Source organism: Rattus norvegicus, chromosome 10 (assembly GCF_021556685.1).
Source record: "Rattus norvegicus strain SHRSP/BbbUtx chromosome 10, alternate assembly SHRSP_T2T, whole genome shotgun sequence".
NCBI lineage: Eukaryota > Metazoa > Chordata > Mammalia > Rodentia > Muridae > Rattus > Rattus norvegicus.
Genome location: NC_141543.1, coordinates 77592539 through 77610501, shown reverse-complemented (window position 1 = coordinate 77610501; position 17963 = coordinate 77592539). Strand labels below are relative to the sequence as shown.

Genomic DNA, 17963 nt, shown 5'->3' with positions numbered 1-17963 from the left:
GGCCAGCCTGAGCTACACACTGAGACCTTGTCTCAGGAGAGAAAGAGAAAAAAAAAAGACTCCCCTCAGAACCAGCATTTTTGACAGACAGGCAGAGTCCTCCTGGCTTAAACACATTATTATCTAGAATGCCGAATGGACCCGGAATCCCAGCTAAGGGATGCTCATCTCTGGTTTTTCTCTAATCTGTCAAGTCTCTGGATGACTCTCATTGAGAAAGATGAATCTTCTGTTGTTGGGAGCAAACTGTCTTTTTCATTTAGTGGCTCTTTCCTAAAGGAGGGGCTTCAGGCCCAGAACTGGAGCCAAACCATTCATTTGTGAAGACCAAGAATTGATGTGGTGATACCCTTCTTTTCCCCGATGCTATCCTAGCCACCCAAATTATCTCTGTGAATGTAGGAGCCTTTCTTCCCCTCACAGTCTGCTGGGAAGCTGGTGACAGGCAGTTTGCTGATAGGCTCTGACAGAGATGCACAGTTGGCCGCCCTGGGCCAGTGAGGCCTGCCTCCCCGCCAGTGTTGCTGGGCAGAAACAAGTGCAGCCCCAAAGCCCAGGGCAGACAGGGCTCAGCAGTCTCCAAGCTCGCCCCACCCTGGTTTCATCCATTTCTCAGAAGGGCCGGGCTCATCCAAAGGGAGGGGCAGCTGAGCTTCTGTATGACCCATTCTAAAGCCTTAGGGGGGCTGGGGGAGCTCAGTCAGTAAAGTGCATGCTATGCAAGTTTGAGCCCCCGAGTTAGGCTCTCCCAGTGCCCATATGGAACCTGGGTGCTGGTAATCACAGTGCTGGGAAGTGGAGGCAGAAGAGGAGAGTCCCTGCGGCCTGCTGCGGCTTGCTGCGGCTTGCTGAGGCTTGCTGAGGCTTGCTGGCCAGTCTAACCGAATCAGCGAGCTTCTGGTTCAGCAAGAGAATAATTGTCTTAGAAAATAAAATAGAGAGTGTTTGAGGAAGGCATCTATCCATGTAACATCAATGCCTGGCCCACCACATATATGTGCACACACATGGACTTCACTGTGGGGAGATAAAGGGTGAGAGGGGGTGGGGGTAAGGGTATTATCTCCCACAAATGTTTGCTTCTGGAATCTCCTTTTGCATTCTTTCCCTTAGCCATCTAGTGGGAGAACTCTGGTTCGAGTGCTCCCTATCTCTTTCTCTCTATTCTCCTCCCTCCCTCCCTCTCCTTCCTTCCTTCCTTTCTTTTTTTTTCTTTTTGAGACAGTAGTAGCCTTGGCTGTCTTGGAACTCACTTTGTAGAGCAGAATGGCCTCGAACTCAGAGATCTGATTGCAGTGCTGGGATTAAAGGCCTGGACACCAACACTGCCCGCTGCTATTCTGCATTTCTCCCCTACTATTTCACTTCCAGGACAACCCCAGGTCAGAGTCCCTTGGGAGGAGAAGGTAACAATCACACCAGCTCATTTGAAAAGCCGGCGCTAAAACTCTGGGTTTCATCTTTCATGAAACTGCTTTCACTTTGGGGAAAAATAATCTAGACCAAAGATAGGGAAACAAGACCAGCGTGCCCGTTCTCACAGTAAGGCCTGGTCCTCAAGGATAATCACTTCTTGACTAATCATTCATGGGATCTGACTAAGGGCATTTATGGAGATTTTCACCTTCTCTTCGAGGGGCTCCGTTGATTTGGAAGAATGCATACAGAAGGAGCGTCCATTTACCATGCTTTCAGAAGAAGTCATAAAAGAACTACAGGACAGCCAAGTACACAAGGTGGGAAGGGGCCAGGACCTGCCTGGATTTTGTACTTGGGTGTATGCATTTGATGAATCTCCAGGAGAGCCAGTGTCCAGCCAGAAGGTTTGGCTCCATGGGTAGGTTTATGAGGAGGCAGCAGGTGACAGCAAGGGTTCCAGAAAGCCTGGGAACATGCGTGAAACATTAGCACGTTTGTAGGCAACTGCCTGGAATCTACGACTTGCCACCTCCCAGGCTGACTCCACTCTGTCACGTGGAATGAATGCCCTCCCCCCCCACCCCCGTGCATTCCATGCCCCTTAGCATGTGCTATGGGCTTATTAGAGAGCTCCCGTAGCTGGGACCATTCTTGTTTCTTTTCATCTTTTTTTAAATCCTGGAAATGGAAACTGAGGCCTCATGAATGAACAAGAGGGAAGCCATACCCTGAATTCCCTTAGAAAGAGGACAAAAGGCAACAGATGGGGGTGGGTGGGGGGGTGGTTATGAGTTCTTCAAGCTGCCTTCCACTGCGTTAACATCTTGAATCTTTAATCCCAGCATCTGGAGACAGAGGCAGGAGGATTTTTGTGAGTTTGAGGGGTCAGCCTAGTCTACATAGAGAGTTTCAGGCCAGTTAGAGCTCCACAGTGAGATCCTGTCTCAAAATCTCAAAAAAAATACATTTATTTGTGTGCGTGTATGGTGTGTGTGCACGTGTGTGTATGTGTGTGTTTATGGGGTATGTGTGTGTATGGGGTGTGTGTGTGGTGTGTGTGTGTGTATGGGGTGTGTATGTGTGTATGGGATATGTGTGTATGTGTGTGTATGTGTATGGGGTATGTGTGTGTATGGTGTGTATGTGTATGGGGTATGTATGCAGTGTATGTATGGGTGTGTGTGTTGTGTATGTGTGGGTATGTGTGTATGTGTTGTGTGTATGGGGTATGTGTGTATTTGTATGTGTGTGTGGTGTGTGTATGGGTATGTGTATGGGGTATGTGTGTGTGTATGGGTATGTGTATGGGGTGTGTGTGTGTATTTGTATGTGTGTGTGTGTGTGTGTGTGTATGGTGTGTGTGTGTGTGTGTGTGTGTGTGTGTGTGTGTGTAAGTCTGAGGACAACTTGTTGAGCCAGCTCGCTGGCACTAATGTGGTATTTCTTTTTTATTTTGTTGTTTTGTGTTTTTGTTTACTCTTTTCCCAATGTGGTATTTCTTAATGCCGTTTTCCGAGTGTTTGGTTTGTGTTCTAGAATCTATACTCCTTAAGTTAAGGACTGTTTTAGCAAAGGAAGTATGATGTTCTTGTCTTGGTGGTCTTTTCTCCTGGATAGCCTAAAGTAGCGTCCTTTTTTAGAAAGTGTCACAAGTAGCCCAGATGTCCTTAAACTAGATAATAGCCAAGGATAGCCTTGAACTCCTGATCCTCCTGTTTGCTTGCACCTCACAAGTTATATCCAGTGCCCTGCCCAAGCATAAACCAGTAAGGACTTTGTTTCACCTTTTGGAGATAGATTCTTGCTTATAGCCTAGGTTTGCTTGAAAGTCTCTATGTAGCCCAGGCTGGTCTCAAACTCATTACCCTCCAGCCTCAGCCTCCCATGTCCTGGGATTACAGATGTGTACCACCCTGCTGAGGCTCCAACATAGAGGCTCCCTTTCTTTGAGGCCTCAGGAAATCCCTGTATAATGTGGATTCAAGTGGCCATCAAGGGATAGCTGATGCTGCTTCTGGGACTTAGTCTCAGGGTCCGCCTGCTGGGAGTTCCCGACTTGCTTTTATTTATTTTTTTTATTTTTGTAAAACCAGCAAAGTTGTTTTCTAGGGAAATTTTCCTTCTGAGGCCAGAGCCTTCAAGCCAATGCTACCTTATAATAAGGTCTTTCTTTGCTTTGATCACTGACATGTCCCCTAAATTAGTTGAAGCCTGAGGACGTAGTTTTGTTATGGGGCAGTGGCTTGAGCCTGTGTTTAATTCTAGGAATACATTTGGTTTTACTAATGTAATTTGAGAGGACTGGTGAGCTATTCTGGGTGTGCGTGGCCCAGCCCTGTAATGCTAGGCCACTCCTGATAAGAACCACGATTGTACCAGCTATTTCCCTAAAAAGGCTCGCATTCCACCCAGCATGGCGTGCTGATTGCAGACTCCTGCTCTCCGGACTGTAGGCTCTCACTTTTCTCCCAAGTGGATTAGGTAGCCGGAGGCAAAAAGAAAGCTTGTTTTTCTTTACCTGTGTGCCATGAGCCCCTGCTCTACCATGTGCAAAGATTCTCCCCTGGTTTCACACTAGAAACTAGGAAAAATCAAATTAGTCCCTCAAGTCTTTACCCCAGAGACAAGGTATCACCTAGCCCAGGCTGACCTTGAACTTGTTTTTATAGTCCGTGAGAATAGCCAAGGATAGCCTTGAACTCCCCATCCTCCTGTCTGCCTGCACCTCACAAGGTCTTTTTATATCTTGTTATATCCAGTCTTATATTTGCTATGTAGATGAGGCTGGCCTTGAACTTCTATCCTCCTCCCCCTCCCTAGTGATGATTCCAGATCTTTGCCACCATGCCTGGCTCGAGTTAGTGGTAATTTAGTTACACCAACTAGACTTCAATAAATACTTTGAAACCAGAGGGCAGGCAGACAGATACCGGCTGACACTAGTGAAGCCATACCCACATTGGAATGGATTTGTAGCACAAAACCAACAGGAGGGCAGGCCAATGTCTGGGCTTCGGGTGGTTTGTCTATAAGAGCAAGGTGTCGGGTGGTATTCATTTAATCTCAGCACTTGGAGGCAGAAGCAATGAGATCAGTCATTTAAGGTCATTTCTGGTCAAACAGGGAGTCTGAGGCCAGCTTGGGCTACATGAGATGCTGTCTCAAAGAAACAAAAACAAAACTAGAAAAAAAAACCTGTTCAAATAAAAGTTAAAATCTAGATGTTAGGGTGGAAATAGTCTATGGGGCCTAAGGTCTGCTGTAGAATCTTCTACCGGAGGAAGCAGACACATGCGTGGCCCAGCTGGCTGCCGGACAGCACAGTGTCACGGGGACTCTTGGCTGACTCACTGTTTCGCTGGTCTCAGCCCAAATGCCTGCCCTGATATGGTACTAGGTTATCCCTTCCTAGAAAATTCTGAGCCTCACTTTGGCCTACTGTTGTGGAAAGACCTGGAAAGATGTGCCTTGTGCCGCCACCTAACGGCTGCTCCAAGTCAAGGCAGAGCTTCTCTTGCTGCTTTTTTCTCAGCTGCACCTTACAGCCCCTCTCTGCCCATCCCACCAGCTTTGAGAGGCCCCGGGAGCAAAGCGAGGAGCGCTCATTCCCGGAGGCAGGGCTGCGACTAAGACTGTCAAGGCTTCTTAAACTTCGCAATGTCTTCTTTGTTATTTCCTGTCTGTTTCCCTGTGATTAACGGTAAAACTCTGAAGGCAGAGAGGGACCAGCGTGCTTGTTTACTGGGAGAGGAAGGAAGTGGGGGGAGCTGGGGAGAAGGTACCCTAGGTTTAAGGAAAATAACAGTCTGGTGATGAGGTGGGCGGCTAGAGCTGATGGGAAGGGAGGCTTGTTAGAAAAAGGAAAGAGCAGGTGCCAGTCAGAGAGCTCTGCCAACCTTTCCAGTTTTACCCTTTTAAATAATGATTTGTTTATTTGAGACAGGGTCTCACAGAGCACAACCAAGCCTATGTGCCGCCCCTCCTCCTCCTCCTCCTCCTCCTCCTCCTCCTCCTCCTCCTCCTCCTCCTCCCCCCTCCTCCTCCTCCTCCCCCCTTCTCTTCCTCCTCCTTCAGCTTTTTTCGAGAAAGGGCCTCACAATGTAGCTCTGGCACTCCACTATGAAAACTAGGCTGGCCAGGAATGTACCATACCTATGTGCACAACTGTTTTCAAGCAGGAAAGCAAGGCAAACAATAGCATTACCAGCCAGTGCTGCAGATGAGGGGCCTCGGTAGCAAATGCCCCCCCCCCACCCCGTACAAATGGTGAGGGAAAGGCCAAGCCTATAAGATACCTGCCTGGGAACAGCACGGATAGGAATGTAAGGAGTGCTGGGTGCTGTGGTAAAGAAGAACCCGCACCTCTGCTAAGGAAGCAACAGCTACTGAGCCATGGGTGGTTATGAGTTTAATGAAATGGTGCACCTGCATTGCCAGATCTCTCCGTTTCTAAAGAGCCGGGAGTCTGGATTCTTCTGTGAAGTCTCTTTCTTTTGAAGTGTTGGCAGCTAATGTTGCTTTAAAAAAAAAAAAAGGCAGCATTCTGTGGGCCAAATAAAACATGTCAGTGAGGCATATTTAGCTCCAAGGCCGACTCTGCAAACTTGGATCAAGGGCTATTTGTGTTCTGGAATCGTGACACACTAAGGAGACCCTTTCAAGGCATGTGGTCTCCATCAAGCGAATGCTGGATAACGGGGAACGAACGTGTGAAGTATTTTGTCTCAGACTTATTAGCCTGGGTGACCATACCTAGAAGTCCACAGAGAGCTACTTTGTTAATGTGTCTCTTGCTGCTAGAAAACATCGAATGTATTCACCCACTAGCTTCAGGAGCAGTTATTGGCTGAACCCAGCGATATAGGCCTGTAACCCTGGCTCTTCAGAAAGCTGAGGCAGGAGAATATCAAGTTTGAGGCCTGTCTGGGCAGCATAGTGACACCCTGTATCAAAATAAATAGTAAAAAAACAGTCTGTGGATATAATTCTGTGTTAGAGAGCACACACGAGGCAATAGGTACAATCCTTAGAGACAAAGAAAAGAAGCATTTATTGAGCACCAAGTATATGCTAAGTAAAGACGAGTCCATCCTTGTGAGGTCCAGGTTCTGTTTTAGACTTTTAGGGCCATATAGTCCCGGTTCTACCTGGTCCACAGCTACTAAGGTAGCAAAGCAGTTTTAGGTACCACACACTCCAAATGGTGTGGCTGGGGTTTCTAAACCCTTTTCTCAGTGGGCACATGTTCACGATTGCGTGAACATGCCATTCACATCTATGAGCGTGTACCACAGCACACATGCAGAGATCAGAGGACAACTTTTATTTTTATTTGTTTGTTTGCTTCAGGAATTCTCTGTGTAGCCCTTGTAGTCTTGTAGTCCTGGACCAGGACCACAGGGTAGACCTTGTAGACCATCCTTGTAGACCAGGATGACCTGGAACTCACAGGGATTTGCCTACCTCTGTCTCCTGAGTGCTGGGATAAAAGATACCCATCACCACTGCTTTGGGGCTTAGAGTTAGTCTTTTCCTTTAACCCTGAGAGTACTGGGATTGAATTCTGGTTGTCAGTCTTGGTGGCAAGTGCCTTTACCCACAACATTTTTATTTATTATTATCAGAGAAACCTACACACATGTGTTTTGCCTTTCAGGACAAGAATCTAAGGTGGTATCATTACTATGATTTAAAACTTAAACTTACATTTATAAGTAAGATACTCAATGTAACAGCATAATAATAATTCTCTCTCTCTTTTTTTTTTTTTTTTTTTTTAGACAGGATGCTTCCTGAGCTCTGGGATATTAATGGTGTGAAGCCCCATGTCTGGTACCATAACCTCCTGTTTGCTGTCATTATCTAATTCAAGTGACTTAAAACTAGCTCACTGAAGTCACTAAAATCACTGAGGTGGTGCTGGTCTGCTCTAGCTACCAAGGCTAGTCGGTCCAAGCTCCCTGAATATGAACTTGGCTTAGGATAATCTTCACAAAGGGGACTGTTTCCACTGAATGTGACTCTTTAATCAAGATTGAGTTATTTTTTTAAAAAAAGTGATTACATTTTCTTTCTCCCTCTCCCTCTCTTTCTCCCTCTCCCTCTCTCTCTCTTTCTCTCCCTCTCTGTCTCTGTGTCTCTGTTTCTCTCTGTCTCTCTGTCTCCCCCTCCCACAGAGCAAATGTATGTTTATTAGGGTTTATTAAGGGAGGAAGAACTGTAGCAGATGGGGAGGTCACCGAGGGGAGGGATAACCCACCACTCTGTTCTGATGGAATTAGAGACAGCCACTGAGAGACAACAGGACCTTAGCATATCTGTTCGTTTCTGAAGCCCCCTGGACTTGCTACTTGGCCTTCAACAACATAATCTAAAGAGAGTAAAATAGAGTGTCACTTTGGTTTTTTTTTTTAACTTTTAATTTCATTTTTATTTTTTAAACTAAACCTGTTACTATAATTTTCTCTTTCCCCTTTAAAAAAGATTTATTTATTCATTTGGTGTGTGTGTGTGTGTGTGTGTGTGTCTGTGTCTGTGTGTCTGTGTCTGTGTGTCTGTGTGTCTTTGTGCATGTATGTGCACCAATGCCTGTAGGTACCCATGGAAGCCAGAAAAGGGCTTTGGATTCTTTGAAACTAGAGTCATAGGCAGTTGTGAGCTGCCTAAGGTAGGACCCTGAGATGGGGGCTGGAGAAATGGCTCAGTGGTTAAGAGCACTGACTGCTCTTCCAGAGGTCCTGAGTTCAATCCCCAGCAACCACATGGTGGCTCACAACCATCTGTGATGGGATCTGATGCCCTCTTCTGGTGTGTCTGAAGAGAGCTGCAGTGTACTCACATACATTTAGAAAAAAAAAAAAAAGATAGGACCCTGAGAACTGAACTCAGGTCTGTCTGTAAGAGCAGTGGGTGCTCATAACTGCTGAGCCATCTCCAAGCCTTTCAGACGTCCCTTTTTGGAATCACCACTGAAGACCTCCTGGCATTCATGCAGCTGAGGAAGAGCCTGGTTGTTAAGTCCCCATAGCTACTTATAGCCATCTTATTTTTGAGATATTTTTGCCTTCTGCAGGTAAAAGACCAAGCATACCAGTTTTGCAAAAAAGACATAGACAGCAGCACCCAGGGACCTGGAAAAAGTTCTCCAATAAGTTTGGTTTCTTTGCCATCTTTTTCTATTTTGATTAGGACATGCACCTAACACCTAAGTAGTTCAGTGATTGTCTTGTGACCATAAAAGCAAAAGCTACAAACTAATCATGGGTGGCGGTGGTGGTGGCGGCGTATGTGTGCTGACATCACTCTGCTAGCCCTGGACTGAAGGCCTTTGTTTCTTTCTTTTTTTTTTTTTGTTTTTGTTTCTTTTTTTTTTTTTCCCCCCCCGGAGCTGGGGACGGAACCCAGGGCCTTGCGCTTCCTAGGCAAGCGCTCTACCACTGAGCTAAATCCCCAACCCCCCTTTGTTTCTTTTTAAAATTGTTTATTTTTATTTTATGTTTATTGGTGCTTTGTCAGCATATTTGCTTGTGTGAAGATGTCAGATCCCCTGGAATTGAGGTTACTTACAGACAGTTGTGAGCTGCCGTGTAGGTGGCTGGGAATTGAACTGAGGACCTCTGGAAGAGCAATCCACTGAGCCATCTCTCCAGCCCCTTCTTTGTTTCTTTTCCTTTCTTCTTTGCTTTTTCCCTTGTTAAGATTTACTTTATAGAGTGTGTGTATATGTATACGTGAGTGCAGTGCCTGTGGAATCCACAAGAGGGCATCTGACCTCTGAGCTAGAGTTAGAAGTGATTGTGAATTGCTTTATGGGAGTGCTGAGAAACAAACCCAGGTCCTTCCCAAGAGCTGAAATTGCTCTTAGTCACTGGACCATCTCTTCAGACCCTCCTATTTTTTTTAATCAACTTTTTTCCCCTTGGGTAGACCAGGCTAGGCTCAAACTGGAACTGTGGAACAGGTCTTTCCCCATTGCCTTCCAAGCTGCAGGGTTAAAGGTGTACACCACCACCTAGCTTCCTTTGGGTTTCTTATTCTTTGAGGAAAGCTACGTTCTCAGTGGGGTAAAGTCACCACCATATGGTTTTTGCTTTTGTTTTTGTTGTTTTGAGACAGGGTATTAGAGACTGGCCTGGAAGTCACTGTGTAGCTGAGACTGGCCCAGAACTTTCTACTCTCCCTCTCCTGGAACGCCAGGCTCTATCTGAGTTACTTAGAGTTTTCTCCTAGTCTCACATTCCATCGACCTCTTCGGGTATGAAAACACAGAGCACCTAGCAGCCAGATCTGTGTTAATGTCCAGTTCTCCCTCTGTTCCTTCAAAAGGTTAGAGGTTTTCAAGCCTCGGGCCTGGTTGTGACTCAATAATAAAGATTGTGCCTTGCTGGGGGATTTGAGTTCTACCCCCAGCACCAAGAAGAAATAAAGAAATAGAAATACAAACGAATAACCCGAAACTCAAAGCCCCTTGCCCTTCTTAGGAAGACGCGCTATCACAGTACATCCACACGAGGTTACAAGCAACCGCTCAACAAGACGACTTTTCATAAAATCAAAGGACCTGTCAGCAGACTTCCCCTGGAGCGTATGGCAAACACACTGGGCTGACAGATTACCCGAAAGGTATTTAAAAACACCTGACAGCAGCCTATATTTCAGAGTTTCGTGTTCTCGAGGTCCATCATGTTTTGCGGCACACAGATTATATTAAAGACCTTTCGAGTCTCCGAGCTCTCCTTTGCCACATTTAACATGATTTGAGTTTAAGTCATACTGTTGGTGCTGGATGACAGCATGTGATGTCTGGAGGGAAAGATAGGTAAGTTGGTGGTAGCTCAGAAGTATGCCAGCATCAGATCCCCTGCACCTGGAGTTACATGCTGTTGTGAGCTCTCCAAAGTGGGGGTGCTGGGAACAGAACTCCAGTCCTTTGCAAGACCAGTGGGCACTCTCAACTGTGCCCGCTGCTTTTTGCTTATTATGTTTTTAGACAGCAACCCGGAGTTACAACATAACCAGTCAATCCCACTCTTGGTAGACACCTAAAGAAAAAAAATAAGGGAGAGGGACAAGAAAACATGGGAATGGGCTGGAGAGATGGCTCAGTGGTTAAGAGCTCTTACTACTCTTCCAGAGGTCCTGAGTTCAATTCCCAGCAACCACATGGTGGCTCACAACCATCTGTAATGGGATCCACTGCCCTTTTCTGGTGTATCGGAAGATAGTGACAGTGCACTCACATATATAAAATAAATAAAATCTTAAAAAAAACATGGAAATACATGTCTGCACAAAATTGGAACATTAAAGCCAGCACGTGCAGTCCTGGCTCTCTGGAAGCTGAGGCATGAGGAGCCACGAGTTAAAGGCCGTCCTGGGCTTCCTAGAGACTGTAAGACCACACCTCCAGCCTTCCCTTCCTAAGCACATTATTTTACCCCAGTAATCATTGTGTGTGCTTGTCTGACTTCCCTCTGAACTAAGACAGCAGTAACTTTCTAATCCTCTCGGGACCAGCCTTAATGGCATGCAATCTATGCTGTCACATAGGATCCTTTGCCAAAAAGTAGCTAAGGATGACTCTGAGCCTCTTGCCTCCACCTCCAGACTCAGGGAATTAGAAGCCTGGTGCTACCAGGCCTGGTTTTGCAAACTGTCTCAGACCAAGGGCCCCCACCCACTCTGCCCCAACTTTGAAATTATTTTTTTTTAAATGGTGCCTTCTAGATTTATTTATTTATTTATTTTTATTTATTTGGGTACACTGTAGCTGTTTTTAGACACCAGAAGAGGGCATCAGATCTCATTACAGATGTTTGTGAGCCACCATGTGGTTGCTGGGATTTGAACTCAGGACCTCTGGAAGAGCAGACGGTGCTCTTAACCACTGAGCCATCTCTCCAGCCCCCAACTTTGAAATTCTTGATATCTTTTGAACACCTACAGGTGTTCTCCCACCCAGCCACCCACTTTGTACTTTGCGCTATGCGGCAGCCTCCTGAGCCCATCTCTCCATGCCCAGTTCTTAGCTCAGTGCCGATACATAGCACATTACTTCCTTTGCCAAACCCACAGCTCCAAGGACGGAGCCTTGACCTTTGGCCTGGGTACACCCCGGCTCCTTCTGTCCCAGGCACTGCATCAGCAGCTGGGGAGGCTTCGGGGAGCTCAGGCAGGCAGACAAGGCTGTCTTCCCCATCTCTGCAGGGAACTGCTCCCCAGGAAGCTGCTAGGAAGACAGGGGTGCCTACCTTCAACTCCAGTGACAGCATCTGACTCATTTGTACTCAGTTAGAGAAAAAACACATCACCTTGGGATCCTCTGTCAGTTCTGCTGTTACAGGAAATAGGAATCTCTGGTGAATGTGGATGGATCCAGTTCTTTTCCGTGGTGTGAGTAAGAAGCTACTTTGCCTTTTTAAGTGTCTTCCTTAACTGTCACGTTGACATCCATAATTAAAGAGGTCTTGTCAGCACCTTTGTTCAATCTGGTTTCCAGGCACAAAACAGCGAGAGGTACAGTTGCCCTGGCAGACTGCAGCTGGCTCCCTGTAAGCCACATCACATGGTGCTAAACTTCACCACCAGGCAAGAAAGAGTAAGCTACAACCCAAGCTGTCAACACATAGGCCCGGAATTGCTCCGTATGCTCGCCAGGTGAGTCTCGGGGGGCAATTCCTTAATCTCTCTAAACTCTGAGGTTTTTATCAGTTAACATAACCCTGGGGTCACAAAGCTTTCTGTGAAGATTAAGTGGGATCCTGTGGGCCAGGCATGATGTAGCCTGCGTGACACAGTGAGTTCCCAGCTGGTATGGGATGCACAGAAAAACCCTGCTGAAAAGAAGAGAAAAGAAGGGAAAGGAAAGAGAAAAGAGACAAGTCAGGTGCTGTGCCCATGCTTGTCCTCCCAGCTCTCGGCAGGAGGATGGCCAGAAGTTCAAGGCCAGACTCTTTGAAATACTGAGTTCCAGGACAATCTAGGTGCTGTGCATAACCTTGTCTCAAACGAACGATTAAGAGGTAGAACATGAGTAATTCATAGTCAGAATGCCACACTAGGAACAAAACCTAAAAATAAGCAACTCATAAATATCAAAACAGAACCTAAAATGTCTTGCAAAACTGCTGTTTTTCCGTCCTCAGAGTCAGTTGTGCTGTTCCTGGCACTGAACCATGGGTAAAGTACGACTTGCCAGCAATCTCTATTTCTCCTAGGACCAGAGCTCTGATCCCAGCATCCTTCCTTACAGTGGCTCACAGCCCATCTGTAACTCCAGTTCTAAGGGATCTAGTGCCCTCTTCTGGCTTTTGAGGGTATTTGCATGCACGCACGCACGCACGCACGCACGCAAGCAAGCGGTCTCACATAAATAAACCTTAAAAATAAATAAAATGATGTAGTCAGAAATGGCATGTTCTGTGCACCAGATTAAAGACATATTTGCTGCTATACTGGGAAGACACTGGAGTGTCTTTTTTTTAAATTTTATTTGGAGTATTTTTTTGTTTATTTTATTTATTTCTAGTACTGAAGATTGAACCAGGCCTTATGCATGGACAAGCTCTGTATCCATCCCTAAGCTATGTCTCTACCTATTCTTTCCCTTTATTTCCTTTTAATTTTCTAAAGATTGTTTAACTCATAATTACTTCCTTTTCTCCTCCCCTTGCCTTTGATTATTGTACCTGAAGCCTCGTGTACTTTTCTTCTTGTCTTCTTGACCGCCCCGGTCCTTTGCCAACTCACAAGGCCCTCTCTACTTGAAGCTGGCCTCTCTTAAGAGTCTCCTTCCCGGGGTTGGGGATTTAGCTCAGTGGTAGAGCACTTGCCTAGCAAGCACAAGGCCCTGGGTTCGGTCCCCAGCTCCGAAAAAAAACAAAAAACAAAAAACAAAAAACAAAAAACAAAAAACAAAAAAACAAAGAGTCTCCTTCCCCAGCCTCTCCAGCGCAGGGCCTGCAAGTTCGTGCTATCAGACCCAGCTCCATTTGAGTGCTGGAAACATGTATTACTAGAAAATAAAAGAGGAAAGCACCGTGCTTAGTAAGGGGAGAATGAAGACCCCTTGGCATTTTGAGGTTTTTTTTTTTTTTTTTTAACGGTCTCATGGCATAGATCTGGCTGGTCTGGAACTTGCTTATAGACCAGGCTAGCCTTGAGCTTACAGAATATCTACCAGACATCTTGATTTTTAAAAAGTAGCCTTAGAGCTGGGGATGCAGCTCGATGGTTACATGTTTGCCTAGCACGGATGAAATCCTAGGTCGAGCCCTGAGCTGTGTCAATGAGACATAGTGGTGCATTTGTCATCATGGAGGCAGGAGGATCAGAAGTTCAAAGTCATCTTCAGCTGTGCTGCTAGTTCAAGGTCAGCCCAGACTACTTGAGACTGTCTCAGAAAAAAAAGTTTATTAATGAAAAAGACATAAAGGAAAAGAAAAAGCAGGGAGAGTCAGGCCTTGTGGAAGGAGTGACGGACACAGTGCAAACTGTGTACATCAATCTTTCTGCCTCCAGCCCCTTTCCATGATGGAGAGACCATTCCCCGCTCTTTATGGTTTTTTTGGAGACAGAGTTCCTCTATGTAACAGCCCTGGCTCTGTCTCAGAACTTACTCAGTAGATCAGGCTGGCCTCAAACTCACAAAAGAGCTGCCTATCTCTGCCTCCCAGTGCTGGAACTAAAGGCCTGCACCACCACACCCAGCTGAGGGGACTCAGTTTTTAAAAGGCTAAGACTCACCTAGCAGCCAGCCCTGGATGACTGGCAGAATAGAAGTTCCTTCCATTAAAAAAAAGTGGGCTTGGGGCAGGTGGGGGTGTTGTCCCAGCTGGGACTATAACTCAGTGCTACAGCGTTTGCCCAGTACAGGTGAGGCCCTGGGTTCATTCCCTGGCACCTCAATAAATAATAACAGTGTAACAATAAGAAAGGGGACCCAGAGTGAGACACAGAGAGAAGGACCTGCTGGGGGAGTGCAGAGAGGGTCACTTCCTCTGAGATACTTAGTGTTCTTAGTTGGGGGGGGTCTCTGTAGCCAGTAGAAGACTCAGCTCAGGGCCTCAGGGACCAGGCAAGGGCACAGCCATGGATAGGAAGCAATCTTCTATTGCAAGCCAGAATTTGAACGACATTGTCAGGCAAACAGAAAATAAGGTCAAGGATTCGCTCCTGGGGTGTTTTCAGAGGATCTGCTGTGCCCTCCCTAAGTACCTTCTGACAGATTGATTTTCTCTGCCCAGGAGATTCACATTTTGAACTTTGGTTTCTAAAATACATTAAATCATACTAAGGGGCAGAAGGGGCTGTGCATAATGACGACTCATTTGTTTCATGTCTCAGCTAAGGAAATTATCTCTTCAAAGCGATCAGGTGCTCCTGACCTGTTCTTAAGTGTCTGTATTTTTGAGCTAACTTAGGAAGTGTGTAGGATAATTGTTAGCACTCAGAGAAACCCAGTTCTAGCCCAGTGTTAACATCTCAGAGATGCGCGGATGCCCCCTTCTTTGTGGAGGAAAGAAAGGATACTTGTTTAGCCAAGATTGCTGCTAGAAACCTCAAGGTGGATGGCAAAGTGACAGCTCCCTGTCACGGATCAGCAGTCAGAAGCCGGGCATTCTATTGTGTAGAAACAGCCACAGCCCAAAGGAGTCCCCCCTCCTGTGTGCGAGGAGTTATGTGTGTGAGCTAGCACATGGTAAATATACAGGTTATGTTAGGGGTCCATGTTGGACCCCTTCATGGTTCCTTCCCTTTTTTATTTATACCCCCAATTTTATTTTATGTGTATGCTTTTGTTTTTTGTTTTTGGGCTGGGAGGGGTTGTGTGTGTGTGTGTGTGTGTGTGTGTGTGTGTGTGTGTGTGTGTGTGTGTGTGTGTTTGCCTGCATTGATGTCTCTATACCATGTATATGTAGTTCCCACAGTGGCCAGAAGTCGTCCCTGGACCCCCTGGGACTGCAGTTACAGATGGCTGTAGGTGTTGGGAGTCGAACCAGGTAGGTCTTTGGGAAGCATAGCCAGTGTGCTTAACCACTGAGCCATCTCTCCAACCCCTCCACTTTATTTTTTGAGATTGTATCTCTTCCTGAACCCACAGCTCACCCATTCAGTAAGACTCACTGGCCAATGAACTCCAAGGATCCTCCTGGGTCTGCCTCCCCAGATTACAGACAGGTTACTCCCACGCTTGACTTTTTAAGTGGGTTCTAGGGATACAAACTCAGATCCTCATGTCTGTTTAGCAAATACTTTACCAAACTGAACTGCCTCCCCAGCCAGTCTCTGCCCCTTTTTTGTTATTTTGTTTTGAGATAGGCTGTCCTCAAATTTTGCTAGCCTTGAACTCCTGATTCTCCTGCTGGGATTACGGACATATGTCACCATATCATCATATCTGACTCTATCATTTCCCCCACAGTTTACCTAATTTTTATCGATTGTTTGTGGAAACAGTAAAAGGTGGCATCTACCAACAGCAGTGCTCACGGGGAGAAAGAAACCAGTGTATTATTTGTACTAGACACGAGGCTAAGGCCGTATGTTAAAGTCATTCAGAGCTCTCAAAAATCTGTCCAAATAAATTTTCTTAGATGTTTCACTTTATGGATATAGAAATTGAGGCTTAGTGGGCAAATTCCAGGTTCCTAACCAACCAGACCGTCCCTTCTTCTCTCTAGGGTTGGACTCTCCTGCAGCCTTTTGTGTGGCAACATTCAGCTTTGAAATACTCAGCCTGTTCAGGAAAGGAAGAAGCAAGAGTAAAGCCCCTTACCTTCCACCAGGTTGCACTATAACTCTGCTTACCTGTGTCCTTCTGCCGCATTCCTTCACAGAGCTCTGAACTTTGCCTGCCTGGATCTAAGTGCAGGTTTCTCCCCACTTCTGTGAGCTTCCAACACCACTGGTTTCCCTGAGGATGGAGCACAGCCCACCCCACTGCCTACGAAGGTCAGCGTACAGCAAGACAAGCACCCAAACTAGCTCCACTTGTCAAGGCAAAGCCTGTTCCAAGGACACGCTCCACACGGTGATGGTCTGCCGAGGCTTTGCAGAACGATTTGTCAGAACAGGGATACAGAAGGCTGGGGCTGTAGCTCAGCGTTTGAAAGCTTGTCCAGCATATAGAATGCCCTGGGTTCAAGTCACAGAAGAATAACATCTTTTAAAAAGTGGAGCCTACAGTCTGGGGGTGGGGTGGGGACTAAAGACGGACAAACATTGCTGACAGGAAGCATGTAACTGGGCTAGCTTCATGCTGGGGGGAAAAAGGCACACCCAGAATATCAAGGGCTCCCTGTTAGGGAGAAATTCAAGAAGGCTCAATATTTAAGAATCAAGTCAGGCCAGGAATGGTAGCATATACCTAAAATCCCAGCAGTTAGAAACCAAAGGTAGAAGGGGGCCCTGTTCTCAATATTGATACGAGAAAATCGGAAGGTCGGATGGCCCAGTGGTTAAGAACACTGGCTGTTTTCCTAGAGGACCTGAGTTCAATTCCCATCACTCACATAGCAGCTCACAATTGTTTATAACTCCAATTCCGGGAGATCTAGTGATATCTTCTGGCCTCTGTGGGCACTAGGGATATACATGGTCCACACACACACACACACACACACACACACACACACACACACACACACACACACAGGCAAGACACTTGTGCACATAGAATGATAAAATAAAGTTTAATTTAAAACAAACAAAAAAGAAATTCAGAGACACACAGAAAATACCACAGGAGGAGAAAGGCAGAGAAAAGGATGGTATATCCAAATGCCAAAGGGTGCCACAGCTTAGCAGCAACACTGGAAGCTAGGGGGAGGCAGGGAGCAGTTCCTCTAAGCCCTCAAAAGAGACCCACCCAGCTACCACTTTCATTTCAGACTTTTGGATTCCAGATCTAAGAAACAATAAAATTCTGCTATTGAAGCCAATCAGCTCATGATATTTTGGGCAGCAGTCTTGCGGACTGACACATCCCTTTTCTCTAATGAAATACCCCGTTCCGCGTTGCTTCTGGCCCATCTAAGTCCTGATTTCCTAACCTTAGCCTCAGAGAGGCTGAAGTTATGGGGACCCTTTCAATAAAAATCTCATGTTTAGAGCTTTTCAGGTAAGCAGGGGAGTTCCCTGGAAGCTAGAAGACAGTGAAGGGGGTTAGTTCCATATACAGTGGGGATGTCCCAAACCCCAGGAAGCACATGGTCTAAGAGAAAGGGGTCTCAGAACAGAGCTGGGTGCCAACTCTCAGGGAATCCAAATATTCCACCGAGAGCCTGGAGCATGGACGTCACTTAATATGGCTTGCAAAGTCTTTGTTCTCAGCGTTTGCTTTGTCGACATTCAGGATTGTTACTGACTTGCCTTTAGTTAATCTGATAAAGGCAGCCAGTTTCCATGGTTACCTCGAAGCATGCAGCAAGGTGCCTTTCCTAGGAGGCCCTAGGTTTAAGCAAATAACAAAACATGGCCCCCGGCATAGTGAAAGTAACGTGAACCCCGTGAGCAGAATGGGATACTGGGGGAGGAGGGGTGCA

The 17963-nt window shown here is 46.3% G+C and overlaps 1 long non-coding RNA gene across 2 annotated transcripts; it reads left to right on the top strand.

Moving 5' to 3' along the window:
• The first annotated feature begins 1488 nt into the window (after nucleotides 1-1488).
• On the top strand, nucleotides 1489-16984 carry LOC120095164 (uncharacterized). 2 transcript variants are annotated; one of them, XR_015631903.1, is made up of 6 exons: nucleotides 1636-1736; nucleotides 9900-10041; nucleotides 11626-11811; nucleotides 11918-12075; nucleotides 15339-15419; nucleotides 16101-16984. It is a non-coding gene; the product is annotated as an uncharacterized LOC120095164 (long non-coding RNA). The 2 variants fall into 2 exon arrangements; XR_015631904.1 differs by lacking the exon at nucleotides 11626-11811 and having other exon boundaries at nucleotides 1489-1736.
• Nucleotides 16985-17963: the final 979 nt, after the last annotated feature.